This window comes from Lacerta agilis, chromosome 2 (genome assembly GCF_009819535.1).
Source record: "Lacerta agilis isolate rLacAgi1 chromosome 2, rLacAgi1.pri, whole genome shotgun sequence".
Classification (NCBI taxonomy): Eukaryota; Metazoa; Chordata; class Lepidosauria; order Squamata; family Lacertidae; genus Lacerta; species Lacerta agilis.
Window position 1 is genome coordinate 118399958 of NC_046313.1, and position 21642 is coordinate 118421599.

Below are 21642 nucleotides of genomic sequence, written 5' to 3' on the forward strand. Positions count from 1 at the left end.
AGTCTGTACTTTCTCTTTCGTTTTCCGAACATGGAGGTGACTGCACGCATGCTTTCTTTTGTCCTCATGTTCGCCTAATAAATGCTTAACTATAATGCTCATGTCAGCCTCTGTGGTGCATCTTCTGCTGCTAAATGGATAGAAAGAGTGCCTGGCTTTCTGAAGCTAGGTCTCTGGTTTCTGCTGCTGTTCCAGGGCTTTGAAGTTCGACCGGCAGTTCGGCCGGGGGTGTTTGGGCCAGCAGGGAGCATGCCCGTTGTTCCCGTTTCCCTGGACAACTGGGTTATCGGGCCCAGATTCACAGCACTGAAACAGAGGTATGTGGAGGAGCGAAACAAGCATGAATCCCGGTCGGCGGCTAGAAGACTTTGATGTCTGTGCCAAGCGTAATTAAGGCCGGAGGAAGGCAGGTCGTAAATCTGCTGAGATAGTGAAGCTGTAAAATAGCCTCTAGCTGGCTGAAGTGTGCAGTGAAAGCAGGAATGGATCTTTCTGATAGAGCGATGGGGGAAAACCACTGTCCACAATTAAACGGACAGAATTATCAGACTTGGGCAGTCTATTGTGAAGCTCAATTAAGACGGCATGCAGTATGGCACACTGTGAAAGACACAGCCCCTACTCCTGTAACTGCTGCATGGTCATCAGCTGACTCGAAGGCAATGGGGTTGATTGTCTCATCACTATCTCCGGAGGAGCTAATAACAATAAATGGCAAAGTGTCTGCTCGAGAGATGTGGGAAGCCTTAAGGACCACCCATATGAGGAAGGAGGCGGGGTCTGTGCTTCTCTACTTCAGAAAGCTGCACACTAAAAAGCTTGACCCAGGGGGTGATGTGAGAGCCCATATCTTGGAGTTATTAAGACTGAGACAGGAATTGGTGCACAGAGGGTTCAATGTGCCAGAAGATTTATTTTCTGTATTGATTTTGGACTCTTTGGATCAAAGCTACAGTGCGATAGCCAGCCAGTTGGCAACCCTTCCTGCACAAGAGCTAACTGCAGCCAAAGTAACTGCAGTCCTGCAGAATGAATATGATCGACGCAACGCAGCAGCTCCTGATTGCCCACTTGAGGGGGAGCAAGCAGCCACGTCGTCTGGTACAGCGTTGCAGCCACCAGGGGGCGCTAAGGCCTTATCAGCTGTGAGATGCTGGAACTGTGGAATTCAAGGCCATGTCCAACGATTTTGTCCCAAGGCAAAGGGCAAGCAAAAGCGAAAGTCTGCAGATGGCAAGAAGACGGGGACCCGAAGGTCAAAGAATGTGCACGAACAGATACTGCAAAGACTGAAGGCAGATTTGTTGTGGATTCTGCAGCGACACGCCACATCTGCAAAGATCGGCAACTGTTTGTTTCCTGCAAGCCACAGGATGGCAAGATACATCAGGCCGATGGATCTTCGATCCGGATTGCTGGAGAAGGCCAGGTGGAACTCCGGAGTTTGCAGTCAACTATCACCAATGTACTGTATGTTCCTGACTCAGCTGAGAACCTACTGAGTGTTCCCCAGCTCACAGAGAAGAATTTCGACGTTCTCTTTAGGAAGGGCCTCTGCGTCATCAGCAAGGACGATGAGGAACTCTTGCGTGCTGACTATATGAACAATTTATTTCAAATTGCTTATGATGTTGACAATGTGCAGAATGATGATTCTTGTTGTGTTGCGAGTGCTAACAAAGTTCTCCATGCAGATTGTATACACACTCACCACAGGAGATTTGGTCACATGTCCTGGCAGACGCTGACCAAAATGCCAGAAGTAGTTGAGGGTCTAACCATTAAGCCCTGTAAATTCTACATGAAGTGCAAATCGTGTGCAGAGCACAAAGTGAGGGTGGCTCCTAAGGGCAAGGTATCTGGTAGGCAGGCTTCAAAACCCTACCAGATTGTCCATGCAGACCTAGTTGGTCCACTAGCGCCCTCTCTTGGTGGAGCAAAGTACTTTATGGTTTTGATTGATTCTTACTCTAGATTCATTCATGTGTACTTGCTCAAACAAAAGTCAGATGCATTTTCCAAGTTCAAGGAATTCTATGCTTGGTTGAGAAATGCCCATGGAAAGCAAATACAATGTCTTTTTACTGACAGAGGAGGGGAATTCACTTCTCAGCAGTTTGAAGCTTTTCTGACTGAGAAGGGAATCCAACATGATCTCGCTTGTCCACGATCCCCATGGGAAAATGGAATTTGCGAAAGAGCAAACCAGACGTTGCTACAGGGTATGAAGACTCAGTTGCATGATGCAAATCTTTCAGAAGCGTATTGGGCAGAGTCTCTAGCACATTTTGTTTATTCCTACAACAGGAGGCTGTCTACACCCATAGGATGTACCCCTTATGAAAGGATGTTTGGCAAGAAGCCTTTTGTCAAGCACATGAGAATCTTTGGTTCTGATATGTGGGTACATACTCCACAGAGCAGCAAGCTCGGAAAGTGTGGTGTACATGGGATATTTGTAGGGTATGAGAAAGGTGCATACCGAGTTTACATGCCCGACACAAAAACAGTGCGATTCACCAGGAGTGTGGAGTATTGTGCCAAGTGGGGGGACAATGTGGGGATTTTTCAGAGTCATCCTGACACTGAGAAAGCAGAGGAAACTGAGAATGATGATCAGGTTTCAGATTCCGATTCAGTGGGAGGTGCTGGTGCTGCTGATAGTGACAGCGATACAGCAGATTACCAGAGTGCCAAAGCCTCGATTAGACCATCAGATGAGTCTGATGCTGAATTGGAAGAACCACTGTTCACCACTGGCAGTGTTTCTCCTAAGAAGGAGAAGGAGAAGGAGAAGGTGAAGGTTGAAGACTTGCGTCTGATGCGCCGATCAGAAAGCGCCACGAAGGGCAAACAGCCTAAAAGGTTTGATGAGGAGTTTGCCAGCACCAGTGGCGTCGCTAGCCTCTGCGCTGCTGGGGGCGGCGGCAGCGCAGAGGCACCCCCCTGGGGGAGGGGCACGACGCGTGCGTCGTGACGTCATCGTGACGTCACGACGCACGTGTATGCAGAAAGGGGGATTTCCCCCTTTCTGAGGCTTTTTTTCGGCAGGGGGTGGTGACCAGCGAGGAAGGGGTGACAAGCGTGCCCCCCTCGCTGGTCGGCCCCCCCCCGCCGAAAAAAAGCGGGCGGAAAGCCTGGAAAAGAAGCAGAGCGTTGCTTAAACGCGCCTGCTCTGCTTCCTTTCCAGGCTTTCCCCGCCCCCCCCCCGCGGTTTTTTTCGGCGGGGGGGTGACCAGCGAGGAGGGGGTGACAAGCGTGACACCCCCCTCGCTGGTTGGGCCCCCCCGCCGAAAAAAAGCAGCGGAAAGGGGAAAAGGAAGCAGAGCGGCGCTTAAACGCGCCTGCTCTGCTTCCTTTCCCGCCCCCCCCCGCGGTTTTTTTCGGCGGGGGGTGGTGACCAGCGATGAGGGGGTGACAAGTGCGACACCCCCCCCTCGCTGGTCGACCCCCCCGCCGAAAAAAAGCGGCGGCAGCACCCCATCCGTGTGCTGCTGCTCCCGGGGTGACGGAGGGCGCAGCGGCGCGTGGGAGTGGCGGGAGGGGTCGCCCCCACCCGCCGCTGCTCACCCTGTCACTGGGGGCGTACCGCCCCCACCGCCCCTCCCCAGCGACGCCCCTGGCCAGCACAGCTACTGCTGTAGTTGGTAGCTCAAAGAAGGTATGGGAACCTTCGAGTTTTCAGGAGGTAAAAGAACTCTCCCCTGAGAATGCTGAGCCATGGCTTAAGGCCATAGATGATGAGCTTAACTCTTTGGATAGGAATCAAACTTGGGAACTGGTTCCAGTAGTTCCAGGGATGCGACTGGTTGGGAGTAAATGGGTTTTTAAGGCGAAGACCGATCAAAATGGAAAGATTGTGCGGCATAAAGCCAGGTTGGTTGCCAGGGGTTTTTCCCAAGTACCAGGTCAAGATTATAATGAAACCTATTCCGCCACAGTCAAATATGAGAGTATAAGACTCATGCTCAATATTGCTGCAGAGGAGAAACTTCACGTTTCCCACCATGACGTGAATACAGCATTTTTGTATGGGATTCTAGACGAAGAATTCTACTTACTTCCACCAGATGGAGTGCAAGTTCAGAAAGGGATGGTCTGTAAACTTAAGAAGTCCCTGTATGGTTTGAAGCAGAGTGCCAGATGTTGGAACACCAAACTTACAGAGACATTGCTCTCTCTTGGTTTTCACCAGGGAAAGGCAGATCCGTGTGTGTTCGTGAAAGGGGAGGGGCAACACAAACTGTATTGTGTATGTTTTGTCGACGATCTTTTGTTGTTTTGGAAAGATCAAAAGGTATATCATAACACTCTAGCACAACTTAAACAACACTTTGAGATGAAGGATCTTGGCCAGGTATCCAACTACCTTTCTCTGCATGTTGAAAAGGACCAGACAGGTAATTTTCTGGTTCACCAAACTCAGAAAATCACCGATGTGCTAAACAAACTTAAATTGACTGATGCAAATCCTGTGGATACCCCAATGGTAACAGGTTTTCAAAGAGATGAAAAGGCTGAGATGTTTCCTGACATAACGCTGTATAGATGCATTCTGGGCAAACTAAATTTCATTGCCAGGTGCACTAGACCTGATATTGCTGCGAGCACTAACCTGCTCAGCAGACATGCTAACAATCCGTCAGTCCAGGATTGGAAAGCTTTGAAACGCGTAGCTCGCTACTTAAAAGGGACAATGCATTACAGATTGAGATTCACCAGTCAGAAGACTGGAGGACTTGAAATTTTTGCAGATGCCAGTTTCGGAAGTGACACCACAGATGGTACAAGCACTTCTGGAGTATGCTATGTGTACAACCACTGTCTGTTTGACTGGCTGTGCAAGAAGCAGTCGACAGTAAGTTTAAGTTCTTGTGAGGCAGAACTAAATGCACTGTCATTTTCACTCATGGACTGTGAATGGGTAATACAACTGTTCAAGGACATCGGAGTCAATGTGACTTGTCCTGTACAAGTATACCAAGACAACAGGTCTTGTTTGGCTTTGCTTAATTCAGAGAGTTGCAAACAAAGAACCAAGTACTTGCAGATTAAGTTACATCGTGCAAGGGAGTGTATCCGAAAAGGAATCATTCAGGTGTCGTACATGCCAGGTAATGAGATTCCTGCAGACTTGTTGTCTAAGGTAGTTAATAGAGAACAACTTCAGGTGTATGTTCGGAAATTACAATTGGTGTCTAATGCCAAAGATTAAGGTTACATGGAAAGGGGGAGAATGTTGTAATTCCCATTCCACCTTAACAACAGACTGAGGATGGGAGCTTATCACATGTCTGTATAGTGTTCCAGTGTGCTGCTGGGAACTTCCGTTCCTCAGTCTGTACTTTCTCTTTCGTTTTCCGAACATGGAGGTGACTGCACGCATGCTTTCTTTTGTCCTCATGTTCGCCTAATAAATGCTTAACTATAATGCTCATGCCAGCCTCTGTGGTGCATCTTCTGCTGCTAAATGGATAGAAAGAGTGCCTGGCTTTCTGCTGCTGTTCCAGGGCTTTGAAGTTCGACCGGCAGTTCGGCCGGGGGTGTTTGGGCCAGCAGGGAGCATGCCCGTTGTTCCCGTTTCCCTGGACAAATTACAACAACTTGCGCTTCTCTCTGCTGAGATAGCTGATGTAGTCACGTGTGTTGTCAATTTGGCATTATAAGAAAAAGTTATGCCCAAATATTGGAAGATCTTAGTTTGTTCAATGTCATTTCCCTTCATACTCCAATTGTCTTTCTTAAAGGAGCGATAGAAATGTACAATTTTGGTTTTGGCAAAGTTAATTGTTAACAATTCAGTGTTACATTGGTCGCTAAACTTCCCTAAGTCCCTAAGGCGCGTTTCAAGCCCACTTTGGTTTGCGAGAGAAGGACGGCGTCATCCGCATACATTAAAACTGGTACTTTTCTACCACTGGAAAACACGGGGGGATGGGTGTCAATTTCATGGCAGCATGTGATTAGGGAATTAACATAGATGTTGAACAAAAATGGGGCTAATAAACATCCTTGTCTAACTCCTCTTTGCACTGGGATTTCTCTAGAGAGTCTGCCATCCTGTGCGAGTCTTACCTGGAGGGTATTGTTTTCATGAAGTTTAATCATCAGAAGTAACAGCCTTCTGTTAATACCCATATTGGCCAATTTGGCCCAGAGCCTACCCCTAGATACAGAATCAAATGCTGCTTTTAAGTCCACAAAGGCCGCATACAATGATTTTTTCCAATATTTCACATATTTGTAAACAAAGTAATCTAACACTAGGCAGTGGTCAATGGTGGAACGTCCGGGTGTAAATCCTGCTTGTTCAATTTCTAATAAGTCATTGAGGTCTAACCATTCACACAGTTTTAGACATAGATGTTTTGTGTAAAGTTTGCAGATCACATTCAGCAGACTAATTGGTCTATAGTTAGATGGATCAGAGGGATTGCCCTTTTTAAATATAGGAACAATTATGGCCAGGCCCCAATCTTTAGGGATTTGCGTTGTTGTGTCTATATATGAGAATAGGTTTGCAAGGATCGGGGCCCACCAATTTATTTGCGCTTTCAAAAGTTCAACCACAATGAAATCACTTCCTGGAGCTTTACCAGATTTCATTTGTAGAATTAGTGAAGTGATTTCAGCTTCAGATATAGGGGGCCATGGCGCATCATTATCTAAGGAAATGTCAAGGGGTGCGGGATACCATTGGTCCCTGAACAACCTATTATAATGCTCTTCCCATATATCAGCAGGGATTGTTGTGCCCTCCTTAGTTGCTGTCACCAAATATATCTAACACACAAAGATCGTAACCGGCTGATAAAGTAATCTCAATTTCCCATCATTTTTACATATAAACAGATATAATGTAGAACTCAAACATAATAATACATGGGTACAACTATTCGACTGCAAATGTATGACATCAACATGTGTCAATATGTATCACAAGATCCACATAAAACAGATAAAGGTCCCAAGGCAGACAAAATTCAAGCATAGATGTGAAAATTATAGTCTTGCCAGTCTGCAACATGAAAGTTGCCACAGAGGGGTTTGATAGATATTGTGGAGCATGATGCAGGTTGTAGAGGCTGGCAAGACTATAATTTTCACATCTATGCTTGAATTTTGGTGGAGCAGGGTCAAGATATTAACGAATATGCATGAAATTTCATATATAATCCCTAGTATACTAGGGCAGTAATTGTTCCTTGATAATTTGTCACCCCCTCCATTATAGAACCTGGGTCGGAAAGCCCACTACGCCCCCCCTTGCTATGCCCCTGCTCAGACACTCCTCCTCCCTTTCAACAGTACATTAAATATTATATTATGCTTACGATGGTGAAATGTTACCTTCATTACTTTAAATACATGTCTAGACAACATTACATACAAACAACAAAAGCTCACATACGCTGCATGCATTTAAGATTGATTTCCTGTTTCTGATGTGAAAGAAAGTGTCAACTTGGAGAGAAACAGGTTCTACACTCTAAAAAGCGTTTCACAATAACCAAAGCAGATTCCACCCTCCTTCTAAAACATTTCTCTTCTTTCAGTTAATTGATGGCCAGTAGAGTATCCACTCTTACAGCTCTTACCCCTCAGAGTCTTTTGATGGTTTTTATGACTTCAGCTACAACTGAAACTCTATCCCAGGTGTCGGCAAGGTTATCCGGTCATGGGCCGGATCAAGCCCACGGAGAGCGTCCGTGGGCTGGACATGCACAGCGCAATGCCGGAAATTGCTTCTGAGCATGCCGTGGCACCGGAAACCACTTCTGTGCATGCCCAGACGCCAAAAATGCTGCCTGCGCAGAAGCGATTTTCTGCATCTAGACATGCGCAGATGCAATTTCCGGCGCTGCTTGGAAAGTCCCCACAGCTGAGAGGACGGCTCAGTTGGCGAACAGCTCGTGGGCCGGTAAAACGGCGTTCGTGGGCCACATCTGGCCCATGGGCCAGAGGTTGCCAACCTCTCCTCTATCCACTTCCCTAGCACTTATGGTTTATCCCCTGAATGAGTTTGTCAATGTTTTGTAAGATGTCCACTCTGAAGCTCTTTCCACACTACATGCTGTGGCGTTTGCCCTTCCTAGGGAATACATATGAGCAGGAGTGAGTAAGGGGTTAAGTGGCTGACCCTAGGCTGTCCAATAAACAGAGGGGGGAGGAGCTAGGGGCAGCTGAAGGAGTCAGTTAGAGTTAGAGAGCGGGGAGTTAAGAGGGAGGTTGATGAAGGGCAGTTGATTGAGGGAGTTGGTTGGTGGGTGGTTGTTGATTGTGAGGGTTGGTGGTGAGGTAGAGTGGTGAGCGTAGGATTAGGACAGGGTTGTAACCAATATCTTAAGTTGTTGAAGTTTTTAAATAAACACTTGTTATTTTGTTTACAATTGCACCCTGACTGTGACAGTTATTACCAGGGAGGGGATCCTGGTTGGTGGCAGCGAAGCGCCGTGGTGGCACAGGGATCAATAGTCCGTTAAACGACCGGGGACCCTGTGTGATCGCCACACATGCATTTAAATGGTTTCTCTCCTGTGTGAGTCTGATGATGTTTTCTTAGTGCTCCAATCTGACTGTAGCACTTTCCACACTCCATGCATTTAAATGGTTTCTCCGCTGTGTGAGTCCGTTCATGAATTCTAAGTGTTCTACTGTCAATGAAGCTCTTTCCACACTCCATACATTTAAATGGTTTCTCACCTGTGTGAGTCCGTTGATGAATTCTAAGGTGTCCACTCTGACTGTAGCTCTTTCCACACTCCATGCATTTAAATGGTTTCTCCCCTGTGTGAGTCCGTTGATGAATTCTAAGGTATCCACTCCGTGTGAAGCTCTTTCCACACTCCATGCATTTAAATGGTTTCTCCCTTGTGTGAGTCTGTTGATGTTTTCTAAGGTCTCCACTCTGACGAAAGCGCTTTCCACACTCCATGCATTTAAATGGTTTCTCCCCTGTGTGAGTCCGTTGATGAATTCTAAGGTGTCCACTCCGTGTGAAGCTCTTTCCACACTCCATGCATTTAAATGGTTTCTCCCCAGTGTGAGTCCGTTGATGAATTCTAAGGTCTCCACTATAAGTGAAGTGCTTTCCACACTCCATGCATTTAAATGGTTTCTCCCCAGTGTGAGTCCGTTGATGAATTCTAAGGTGTCCACTGCGAATGAAGCTCTTTCCACACTCCATACATTTAAATGGTTTCTCCCCTGTGTGAGTCCGTTGATGAATTCTAAGGTCTCCATTCTCACGAAAGTGCTTTCCACACTTCATGCATTTAAATGGTTTCTCCCCCGTGTGAGTCCGTTGATGAATTGCAAGTTTTCCTCTTTCAGTGAAGCTCTTTCCACACTCCATGCATTTAAATGGTTTCTCCCCCGTGTGAGTCCGTTGATGAATTCTAAGTGTTCCACTGTGAATGAAGCTCTTTCCACACTCAATACATTTAAATGGTTTCTCTCCTGTGTGAGTCTGTTAATGTTTTCTAAGTGTTCCTCTCTCAGTGAATCTCTTTCCACACTCCATGCTATCAAATGGTTTAGCCTCTCTATTTTCACATTCCATGTATTTCAATGGTTTATTCAGTTACAGGTGGGTAGCCGTGTTGGTCTGCCATAGTCAAAACAAAATCGAAAATTCTTTCTAGTAGCACCTTAGAGACCAACTGAGTTTGTTCCTGGTATGAGCTTTCGTGTGCATGCACACTTCTTCAGATACACTGAAACAGATGAATAACGAATGGTTTATTCGTTATTTCTATTGAACATGGCCCACCAGAATTCTGACTGCCTTCTGCATTGTCTTCTTTCGACCAGGGGAACAGGGAGAAAATCCTATTTGTTTTCTAGGAAGAGAACAGAGGAATATTACACACATCAATCATCTCATACATTCTCTCCTGTCCTCCATATGTTCCAAATTTTTAGGAAAGGCAAATGAAATAATGTTAAATAATGGTAATGCATCATCAGCCTTTCATAACCCTTATGTCGGCCGCCCTCGCCTCCCGTCCTGAAAGCACTGGAAGGGCGCACAGAGCCCCGCGCCGATCCAGCGTCACGCCCCTCATCCACCCGCTCGTCCACCCCCTCCCAAGGGGCAGCAAGCACGGGAGGGAGGCAGCGGAGAGGCGGCATGGCGGGGCGCCGGAGGGATAGCTGCACCAGGGCGGCCGATCCGCTTAAGACGGCCCTGCTCCAAACATTTATATGGTTTCTCCCATGTGTGAGTTCGATGATGTTTTGTAAGAGCTCCACTCTCGATGAAACCCTTCACACACTCCATACATTTAAATGATTTCTCACCCGTTTGAGTTTGTTCAAGTACAGCAATTATTCTTTTATGAATGAAGCTCTTTCTGCACTCCATACATTTAAATGGCTTCTCCTCCGTATGAGTTCGTTTATGTTTTGTAAGAGCTCCACTCTCAATGAAACACTTCCCACAATCCAGACATTTAAATGGTTTCTCCCCTGTGTGAGTTTGTTGATGAATAGAAAGTATTCCATTGTGACTGAAGCTCTGTCGACACTCCATACATTTAACGTGTTTCTCCCCTGTGTGAGTTCGTTTATGTACAGTAAGTTTTCCATTTTCACTTAAGCTCTTTCCACACTCCATACATTTAAATGGCTTCTCCTCCGTATGAGTTCGTTTATGTTTTGTAAGAGCTCTACTCTCAATGAAACACTTCCCACAATCCATACATTTAAATGGTTTCTCCCCTGTGTGAGTTCATTTATGTTTTGTAAGAGCTCCACTCTCAATGAAACACTTTCCACAATCTGTACATTTAAATGGTTTCTCACCTGTGTAAGTTCGTTGATGAATAGAAAGTATTCCATTGTGACTGAAGCTCTGCCCACACTCCATACATTTAACGTGTTTCTCCCCTGTGTGAATTTGTTGATGTACTGTCAGATTTGAAGCTTCACTGAAGCTCTTTCCACATTCCATACATTTATATGGTTTCTCCCCTGTATGAGTTCGTTGATGTCTTGTAAGCTTTCCACCTTCACTGAAACCCTTCCCACAATGCTTTCATTTAAATGGTTTCTCCCCGGTATGACTTTGTTTGTGCACAGTGAGTTTCACATTGCAAATGAAGCTCCTTCCACACTTCAAGCATTTATATGGTTCCTCCCCTGTATGAGTTTGTTGATGTACAAGAGGAGTTGCACTCTCAATGAAACCCTTTCCACACTCCATACATTTAAATGGTTTCTCCCCTGTGTGAGTTCGTAGATGTAGAGTAAGCTTTCCTCTTTCACTGACGCTCTTTCCACACTCCTTGCATTTAACTGCCTCCCACAGCATCTCATCCTCTGTCGTCCCCTTCTCCATCTTTCCCAACATCAGGGTCTTTTCCAGGGAGTCTTCTCTTCTCATGAGGTGGCCCAAGTATTGGAGCCTCAACTTCAGGATCTGTCCTTCCAGCGAGCACTCAGGGCTGATTTCGTTAAGGATGGATCTTTTTGCAGTCCAAGGGACTCTCAAGAGTCTCCTCCAGCACCATAATTCAAAAGCATCAATTCTTCCATGATCAGTCTTCTTTATGGTCCAGCTCTCACTTCCATACATTACTACTGGGAAAACCATAGCTTTAACAATAGGGACCTTTGTCGGCAAGGTGATGTCTCTGCTTTTTAAGATGCTGTCTAGGTTTGTCATTGCTTTCCTCCCAAGAGCAGGAGTCTTTTAATTTCGTGAAGTTGAGGCTCCAATACTTTGGCCACCTCATGAGAAGAGAAGACATCATCATGGAGGTATTTGTTGAGTAATTCTCCACCATGACTTCCTTGTGCAGTTGTACATTTTAGATAAAAGTTTTTTATATTTTATATTTTTATTCAGTTTTCTACAAGAATAACAAAAGTAAAAACAATTAACAAAAACAAAAAAAACATACACAAAAACAATATCAAATCCATAACATAGAATTCTCCAAATCCCGTGACTTCCCTCCCTGCCCCTCCCCTGGCTCTTTAGATTTCCTTTTCAACTGCATAACATTTCTACTCCAAGTTCTTCTCCCCCCCCCGCCACAAATTTTCTATACTATCTCTACCATTACACGTGTTCTTAAAATCCTGCCAATATATTAAACTGTTTACAATACTTTTGCAAACATATAATTAACATTTCCCATTCTTTTTAAACTTGTCATCTTGATTTATGAGCTTTCCAGTTAGTTTCGCCATTTCAGCATAGTCCATTAACTTGGTTTGCCAATCTTCTTTGGTTGGGACTTCTTCCTCTTTCCATCTTTGGGCTAACAGTATCCAGGCAGCCATTGTAGCATACATAAACAATTTATTCTGGTCTTTTGGAGCCTTCGGTCCAAACGTTCATGCAAAGCCTTTCCCAGTCTGTCATTTGTCTATTATGTTCCAGATGTTTTGCCCATTTTATCATAACATATATGTCCTATTCCTCTTTGGTGCTCTACTCCAGAAGCAGATTGTACGTTTCTGACAGTAATTTTGTACTATCTTCTACTATTTCTCTCTAAAACTTTGATGCATCATAACTAAATCCTTTCTTTTTATCATTTTTTAAAGTTTCGTTTAATTGAAAATATTGTAACAGCCTGTTATGTTTTCTCTCCTTATGTTCACTTTTTTCAATGATATTGCTTTTAATGGGGAAAGCCACCATGGTGTTTTCTGTTCTAATAAGTCTTAGTAATTTATGTTTTATTCTTGGTTTCTTCCCTCTCCAGATAAATCTTGAGATATAATGATAAATTCATCCTTCTGCAAATTTCTAATATCCTTTTTATTTCTGTCCAAATAAGGGTCTGGTGGTGACACGGGTGGCGCTGTGGGTTAAACCACAGAGCCTAGGGCTTGCTGATCAGAAGGTCGGTGGTTCAAATCCCCACGACAGGGTGAGCGCCCATTGCTCGGTCTCTGCTGCTGCCCACCTAGCAGTTCGAAAGCATGTCAAAGTGCAAGTAGATAAATAGGTACCGCTCCGGTGGGAAGGTTACAGCGTTTCCGTGCGCTGCTCTGGTTTGCCAGAAGCGGCTTTGTCATGCTGGCCACAGGACGCAGAAGCTGTACGGAGGTTCCCTTGGCAAGTAACACAAAATGAGCGCCGCAACCCTAGAGTCGGACACGAATGGAACTAATGGTCAGGGGTCCCTTTACCTTTTTAAGGGTCTGGTGACTTCCGTTTCAGTGTATCTGAAGAAGTGTGCATGCACACGAAAGCTCATACCAATAACAAACTTATTTGGTCTCTAAGGTGCTACTGGAAGGAATTATGTATTTTTCAGTTATCTTTAAATACATTAATATTCTTAGCTGTCAACCATATTCCCAAATATTTAACACACACACGCCTCATGCTGCATCTCCTTTTTGTCTTCCTCTGAAACATTATTCACTAAGAGTTTAGTCTTATTTTTATTCAATTTAAAATGTGATACCTGTCCAAATTCCTGTATTTTTTCTAATACTTTCGGTAGTGAGTATATAGGGTCTTCAACCATTATCACAAGGTTTGTTTTTTTATCTTGTAGCAGCTTTTATTCAGATAGTGAGCTTTCTACCCCCCAAAAAAAATTCCTGTCCCTTTTAAACATTTCATGTAACTGATGATATTGTAGCCAGTCTAAAATGGATCATGCGCTGGATCATGGAGAAAGCTAGAGAGTTCCAGAAAAACATCTTCTTCTGCTTTATTGACTACGCAAAAGCATTTGACTGTGTCGACCACAGCAAACTATGGCAAGTTCTTAAAGAAATGGGTGTGCCTGATCACCTCATCCGTCTCCTGAGAAATCTCTATGTGGGACAAGAAGCTACAGTTAGAACTGGATATGGAATAACTGATTGGTTCAAAATTGGGAAAGGAGTACGACAAGGCTGTATATTGTCTCCCTGCTTATTTAACTTATATGCAGAATTCATCATGCGAAAGGCTGGGCTGGATGAATCCCAAACCGGAATTAAGATTGCCGGAAAAAATATCAACAATCTCAGATATGCTGATGATACAACCTTGATGGCAGAAAGTGAGGAGGAATTGAAGAACCTTTTAATGAGGGTGAAAGAGGAAAGCGCAAAATATGGTCTGAAGCTCAACATCAAAAAAACTAAGATCATGGCCACTGGTCCCATCACCTCCTGGCAAATAGAAGGGGAAGAAATGGAGGCAATGAGAGATTTCACTTTCTTGGGTTCCATGATCACTGCAGATGGTGACAGCAGTCACGAAATTAGAAGACGCCTGCTTCTTGGGAGAATAGCAATGACAAACCTAGACAGCATCTTAAAAAGCAAAGACATCACCTTGCCGACAAAGGTCCGTATAGTTAAAGCTATGGTTTTCCCAGTAGTAATGTACGGAACTGAGAGCTGGACCATCAAGAAGGCTGATCGCCGAAGAATTGATGCTTTTGAATTATGGTGCTGGAGGAGACTATTGAGAGTCCCATGGACTGCAAGAAGATCAAACCTATCCATTCTCAAGGAAATCGGCCCTGAGTGCTCACTAGAAGGACAGATCCTGAAGTTGAGGCTCCAGTACTTTGGCCACCTCATGAGAAGAGAAGACTCCCTGGAAAAGACCCTGATGTTGGGAAAGATGGAGGGCACAAGGAGAAGGGGACGACAGAGGATGAGATGGTTGGACAGTGTTCTCGAAGCTACAAACATGAGTTTGGCCAAACTGCGGGAGGCAGTGAAGGATAGGCATGCCTGGCGTGCTCTGGTCCATGGGGTCAGGAAGAGTCGGACACGACTGAACGACTGAACAACAACAAAATGGCTCATTACACTTTCCACTGATTTCACTTGAGAATGTATTGTAAAACAACGAATTTATGAAATATAAACGTGTTGTTGTTGTTCAGTCGTGTCCGACTCTTCGTGACCACATGGATCAGAACACGCCAGGCACCCCTATCCTCCACAGTCTCCCGCAGTTTGGCCAAACTCATGCCAGTCGCTTCGAGAACGTAGGACGCTGTAAAGCTGCTGTATGGGGACTGGGGGTGGGGGAGGGATTTACTATTTTTATTCTTTTTTATTTGTGGCTAAGTGTGGAAATTAATGGTGAAAAAACAATAGGGGAGCTACAGCATCTGGATCTGGGCTGGATGCGGGAAGGACCTTTGTTAAGGGCTTAATTCGAGGTCGCTTACCCTGCCACAGATATCTTGAAATATGTCTCTGCCATTCCTTTAATCTTGCATCCCCAGCCAGTACTGGCACCGTTTGAAACAAAAATAAAAGCTTAGGAATCACCATCATCTTTATGGTAGCTACTCTACCTAGAAATGTTAATTTGAGATTGTCCCATTTCACTATGCTTTTTTTAATATTATTCCAAGTTAGGGGATAATTGTCTTGGTATAGGTTTATATTTTTTGAACTAATCCACATTCCTAGATATTTCGCTTTCTGACACATCTTAAGCCCTGTAGTTCTTTCTAATATCGCAATATCTTTTTCTGTTAAATTCTTCCCTAACAGCTTTTTCTGTGTTTTATTTATTTTAAAGCCCGCCAGACTTCCATATTCATTTATTATTTCAATAGCTCTGGGAATACTGGCATTTGGATTTTCAGTTGTTAAAATCAGGTCGTCCACATAGGCTTTTATCTTGTAACTTCTTTCTCCTATTCTAATTCCCCTAATGTTGGGGTCCTCTCTGAGCTGTTTATTTAGCACTTCCATAATCAAAATAAAGATTAAAGGAGAAAGGGGACATCCCTGTCGGGTGCCTTTACTGATTGGGAGGCTATCCGTAATTGTCCTGTTAATTATTAAACAGGCCCTCTGTCTGTTGGCATTTACTGATTTACAAAATATATCACCAAGGTCCATTTGTTTAATTAGCTCCTTCATAAGGGTCCAAGATATCTTATCGAACGCTTTCTCAGCGTCAAGGAGCATAAGAACAGCTGGTTTGTCGATCCTAAGATCAAGATATTCAATGATATTAATAATGTGTCGTACGTTTTGGTGCAAATGACTTAATAATAATAATAATAATTTTATTTATACCCCGCCCTTCCCAGCCAGAGAACCGGGCTCAGGGCGGCTAACATCAATTAAAATCACAACAAAAAACATAAAAACGATCAATTTAAAATAACAGATTAAAATACAAATTTAAAATTCAATTAAAACTGCAGGGTAAAAACCCTGCCTGGTCTTTGTAGATTATCTCTTGGAGGATAACTTTAAATCATTGTGCCAAGATGTCGGCAAAAATTTTATAATCGGTGTTGAGCAGTGCAATTGATCTGTAATAAAACATTAATGTTAAATCAGCATCACCTTTTGGAATTAATGTAATATAACTCTCTTCCCATGAAATTTCAGCCTTCACGACATAGGAAAACAGCCAAGTAAACAGCTATTTTGGTGGAGGAGGGTCAAGATATTAACCAATATGCATGAAAATTGATATATAATCCCTAGTATACTAAGATAAGACCTTTGGAGCAGGCATTTTCAAAACAAAGTTTTTTATGAACCGCCATAGTAGGGCAGTAATTGTTCCTTGATAATTTGCCACCCCCTCCATTATGGAACCTGGGTCGGAAAGCCCCCTACGCCCCCCTTCCTACACTCCTGCTCACACACTCCTCCTCCCTTTCAACCGTATATTAAATATTATATTATGCTTACTATGGTGAAATGTCACCTTCATTACTTGAAATACATGTCTAGACAGCATTACATACAAACAACAAAAGCTCACATAAGCTGCATGCATTTAAGATTGATTTCCTGTTACTGATGTGAAAGAAAGTGTCAACTTGGAGAGAAACAGGTTCTACACTCTAAAAAGCGTTTCACAATAACCAAAGCAGATTCCACCCTCCTTCTAAAACATTTATCCTCTTTGAGTTAATTGATGGCCAGTAGAGTATCCACTCTTTACAGCTCTTAAACCTCAGAGTCTTTTGATGGTTTTTAAGACTTCCACTATAACTGAACCTCTATCTCAGGCGTCGGCAAGGTTATCCGGCCATGGGACGGATCAAGCCCACGGAGAGCGTCTGTGAGCTGGACATGCCCAGCGCAATGCCAGAAATCGCTTCTGAGCATGCCGTGTTGCCGGAAACCACTTCTGTGCATGCCCAGACGCCAAAAATCGTGCATGCGCAGAAGCGATTTTCTGTGTCTGGACATGTGCAGAATCAATTTTTGGCGCTGCTTGGAAAGTCCCCACACCACGCACAGAGGGCTTGCTGAGCGGACAGCTCATTTGGCGAACGGCTTGTGGGCGGGTAAAACGGCGTCCGTGGGCTGCAACTGGCCCATGGGCCGGGGGTTGCCGACCTCGCCTCTATCTACTTCCCTAGCACTTATATGGTTTCTCCCCTGTATTAGTTTGTCGAAGTTTTGTAAGACATCCACTCTGAAGCTCCTTCCACTCTCCATGCATTTAAATGGTTTCTCTCCTGTGTGAGTCTGATGATGTAAATTCAGGTTTCCACTCCTACTGAAGCACTTTCCACACTCCATGCATTTAAATGGTTTCTCCCCCGTGTGAGTCCGTTGATGAATTCTAAGGTCGCCACTCTGAATGTAGCTCTTTCCACACTCCATACATTTAAATGGTTTCTCCCCCGTGTGAGTCCGTTGATGAATTCTAAGGTGTCCACTCTGACTGTAGCTTTTTCCACACTCCATGCATTTAAATGGTTTCTCCCCTGTGTGAGTCCGTTCATGAATTCTAAGTGTTCCACTCTCACTGTAGCTCTTTCCACATTCCATGCATTTAAATGGTTTCTCACCTGTGTGAGTCCGTTGATGTAAATTCAGGTTTCCACTCCTACTGAAGCATTTTCCACACTCCATGCATTTAAATGGTTTCTCCCCTGTGTGAGTCCGTTGATGAATTCGAAGGCATCCACTCTGACTGTAGCTCTTTCCACACTCCATGCATTTAAATGGTTTCTCCCCTGTGTGAGTCCGTTGATGAATTCTAAGGCATCCATTCTGACTGTAGCTCTTTCCACACTCCATGCATTTAAATGGTTTCTCCCCTGTGTGAGTCCGTTGATGAATTCTAAGGCATCCACTCTGACCATAGCACTTTCCACACTCTATACATTTAAATGGTTTCTCCCCCGTGTGAGTCCGTTGATGAATTCTAAGTGTTCCAATCTGACTATAGCACTTTCCACACTCCATACATTTAAATGGTTTCTCCCCGGTGTGAGTCCGTTCATGAATTCTAAGTGTTCCACTGTCAATGAAGCTCTTTCCACCCTCCATGCATTTAAATGGTTTCTCCCCCGTGTGAGTCCGTTGATGTTTTCTTAGTGTTCCAATCTGACTATAGCACTTTCCACACTCCATACATTTAAATGGTTTCTCCCCCGTGTGAGTCCGTTGATGATTTCTAAGGTGTCCACTCCGTGTGAAGCTCTTTCCACACTCCATGCATTTAAATGGTTTCTCCCCCGTGTGAGTCCGTTGATGAATTCTAAGGTCTCCACTATAAGTGAAGTGCTTTCTCCATTCCATGCATTTAAATGGTTTCTCACCTGCGTGAGTCCGTTGATGAATTCTAAGTGTTCCACTGTGAATGAAGCTCTTTCCACACTCCATACATTTAAATGGTTTCTCCCCCGTGTGAGTCCGTTGATGAATTCTAAGTGTTCCACTGTGAATGAAGCTCTTTCCACACTCAGTACATTTAAATGGTTTCTCTCCTGTGTGAGTCTCTTGATGTTTTCTAAGTGTTCCTCTCTCAGTGAATCTCTTTCCACACTCCATGCTATCAAATGGTTTATCCTCTCTATTTTCACACTCCATGTATTTAAATGGTTTCTTCGTTATTCCTATTGAACATGGCCCACCAGAATTCTGACTGCCTTCTGCATTGTCTTCTTTCGACCAGGGGAACGGGGAGAAAATCCTATTTGTTTTCTAGGAAGAGAACAGAGGAAAATTACACACATTAATCATCTCATACATTCTCTCCGGTCCTCCATATGTTCCAAATTTTTAGGAAAGGCAAATGAAATAATGGTAAATAATGGTTATGCATCATCAGCCTTTCATAACCCTTAATAATCGTTAATGAACCAGCATTATCTCAGGATACGGTTGAACTGTGTGGTTTACTTTTTATAAAAAGTGGTTTCTCACAGGAAAGGGAGCTGCTCTATGTCCCTGAACCTGCTCACTATTCATCAGGGTCCTAGGTCCATCATGAAGTTCTTCATGCTCTGCACAATAACCCTCGACCCCCAGCTGAGTGTGGGCACCTTGCATTTATAGTGTTATGGTCAGGATACCAATCATAATCCCTGGGAAATTTCTCAAGAGCCCTTAAGATCCACCAACCCCCAAATAACACTGAGCCCTAGAGCAGCGGTGGCGAACCTATGGCACGCGTGCACAGTGGGCACACGTAACCCTCACTGCTGGCACTTGCACTATCGGCACTGTGGTTTTGTTGTTTTTTCCATTTGTGCTCCCGCTCCTCCCCACGCAACTGCAGGCATCCGGAACTTATTTTTAAGTGGATGCTAGTAGCCGGCGATTGTGGATGCTAGTAGCCGGCGATTGTGTTCTGCGATTGGTCTGTTTCTGATTGGGTTTAACAGAGTTCGTTATTTGACCCTCATGATTTTTTTCCTGCACTTTTTCAATGCTGCGTGGTAGTTCCCAGCTCCCCCCCCCCAACTCCAATCCTCCGCAGGCCTCACCTGCCTGGTCTAGGAGGGCACCTGGGCTAGGAGGGCACGCCAGGCCCAACCCAGCCTCACCCATTTGCCATGGCGACGTTGCTGGAGGGAGGGAGGGAGGAAGACAGGGAGGACCACACCAGGATCAGATCATGGGCAGGGCAGGCAGGCAGCAGTGGCGAGAACTGCAGTGACACCCACCCCAAAAAAGGTCAAAAACATTCGACACTTTGTGATAAATACGTGGGATTTGGTATCCTAGGTCTCTAAAAGGTTGACCACCACTAGGTCTCTAAAAGGTTGACCACCACTGCCCTAGAGGAACCTTCTATGCTGAGGTGAGGCATCTCTGACCCTTCAGATGTGGTTGGACACGAATTACCACCAGCCCGAGCAAGGATGGCCCATGGCCAGGGATTATGGGAGTCTAATTTAGTGGGACGCACTTTCCCCTTCTTCCCCCTCTTCTGAAAATGCTGAATATCTGTATTTCCATTCCTCCTTCTTCCATGATCTCCAACATCTTCCTGATGCAGTCCAGCCAACTGCTCACATTCCCAAATCACCCTGCACCATTGACTTCCAGAGGCTGCTGTATTGAGTCTTGGACACTGGCAATGGGACAGCACCTTCCACTGGAGGAGAGGATAGAGGGTTAAATCAGGACTGGCCAAGTGACACTCAGCTCAGTCCCCTCCTTGCCCCTCTCTACATCTGCTGCCGGAGGGTGGAGCTGGCCCTGAGAACAGCCTTCTCTCTGCCCCCAAAATACAGGAAACATGGCTAATAAGACCTTGGAGTCTCACCGTGGAACACTACAACAACAACAACAACAACAACAACAACAACAACAACAACAACAACAACAACAACTGGTTGTAAGTCAAAGCAAAATAAAAAACAAGAAATTCCTTCAAGTAGCACCTTACAGACCAACTAAGTTTTTTCTTGGTATCAGCTTTCGTGTGTATGCACACTTCTTCAAATACCATGCATGCACATGAAAGCTCATACCAAGAACAAACTTAGTTTTTTTTATTTTGCTTTGACTTTGGCAGACCAAACACAGCTACCTACCTGTAATTGGTTGTACGTCAGTTTGGGCTGCCATGGGCAAGAGAAAGCAACTAATAGATTCAATAAATAAATAAAAAAAACAATTGTAGTAATAATTACACAGGCTGGGAGGAAGGGAACCCCACACATTTCCCTAACAATCTTCCCAATCCCTTAAATCCCACAGATTTAAGAGATCTGATATAGTGGCAATAATCCTGATGGAATGGAGAGAAGGAGTTGGGCACAGTTATCTCTGGGCAGGAACCCTTTCGATGCTTCTCCACAGAAACACAGGCATGTGAGTAAGACTGTAGATGACAAAAGCCTCAGAGGGCGGAAATAATAAAGTGGGCATCCTCCCTGTCCTCTTTCCCCCAATGGTTAGACTGGCTATAACAGCCCCCAGCGCCCCATGCAGCAGCTGATCTGGGACTTAAGGCAGGGCAAGGACTGAGCTTCAAGGGAGGAGAGGGTGGGTGGGTGGATCGGGCCTCCTGTTCAGGGATCTCCCTGGTCCACTCCTGAAGCAGATTCCTGGGCAGGAGGGAGAAGTCAAGGCAGGCAGCCCCCAAGTCTCTCTCTCTTTCTCCAAGATGGCTTCCCTCCCTCGGCCCCCCCAACTTCGTCTGCCCTCCTCCCTTTGTCCAGAGGCACCCCCCCCCATGGCTGGCTGAACCTCCCAAGGGCTCCCACCTCTCCATCCGGAGGGGCCTCACCAGGTGAGCAGGGAGAGGGCGAGGAGGGAGAGGGGGGGTCCCTATCCAGGCCTCTCTCGCCTCCTTTAACCCTTGGGGCGCGGAGCCAGGATCGCGGCGCCCCAGGGATTCCTGCCAGGGGGAACCCGGGACTCGCAGAGGGGCGCGGAACTGGGGCCTGGGTTCAAGTCCAGCCCTTGGGGGAGGGCCTCCCATTTCATTCC

The 21642-nt window shown here is 45.1% G+C and overlaps 1 pseudogene; it reads right to left on the reverse strand.

The window, feature by feature from the left end:
- The window catches only part of LOC117042596, a 44835-nt pseudogene that overhangs the window by 11815 nt on the left and 11378 nt on the right, over positions 1-21642 (reverse strand).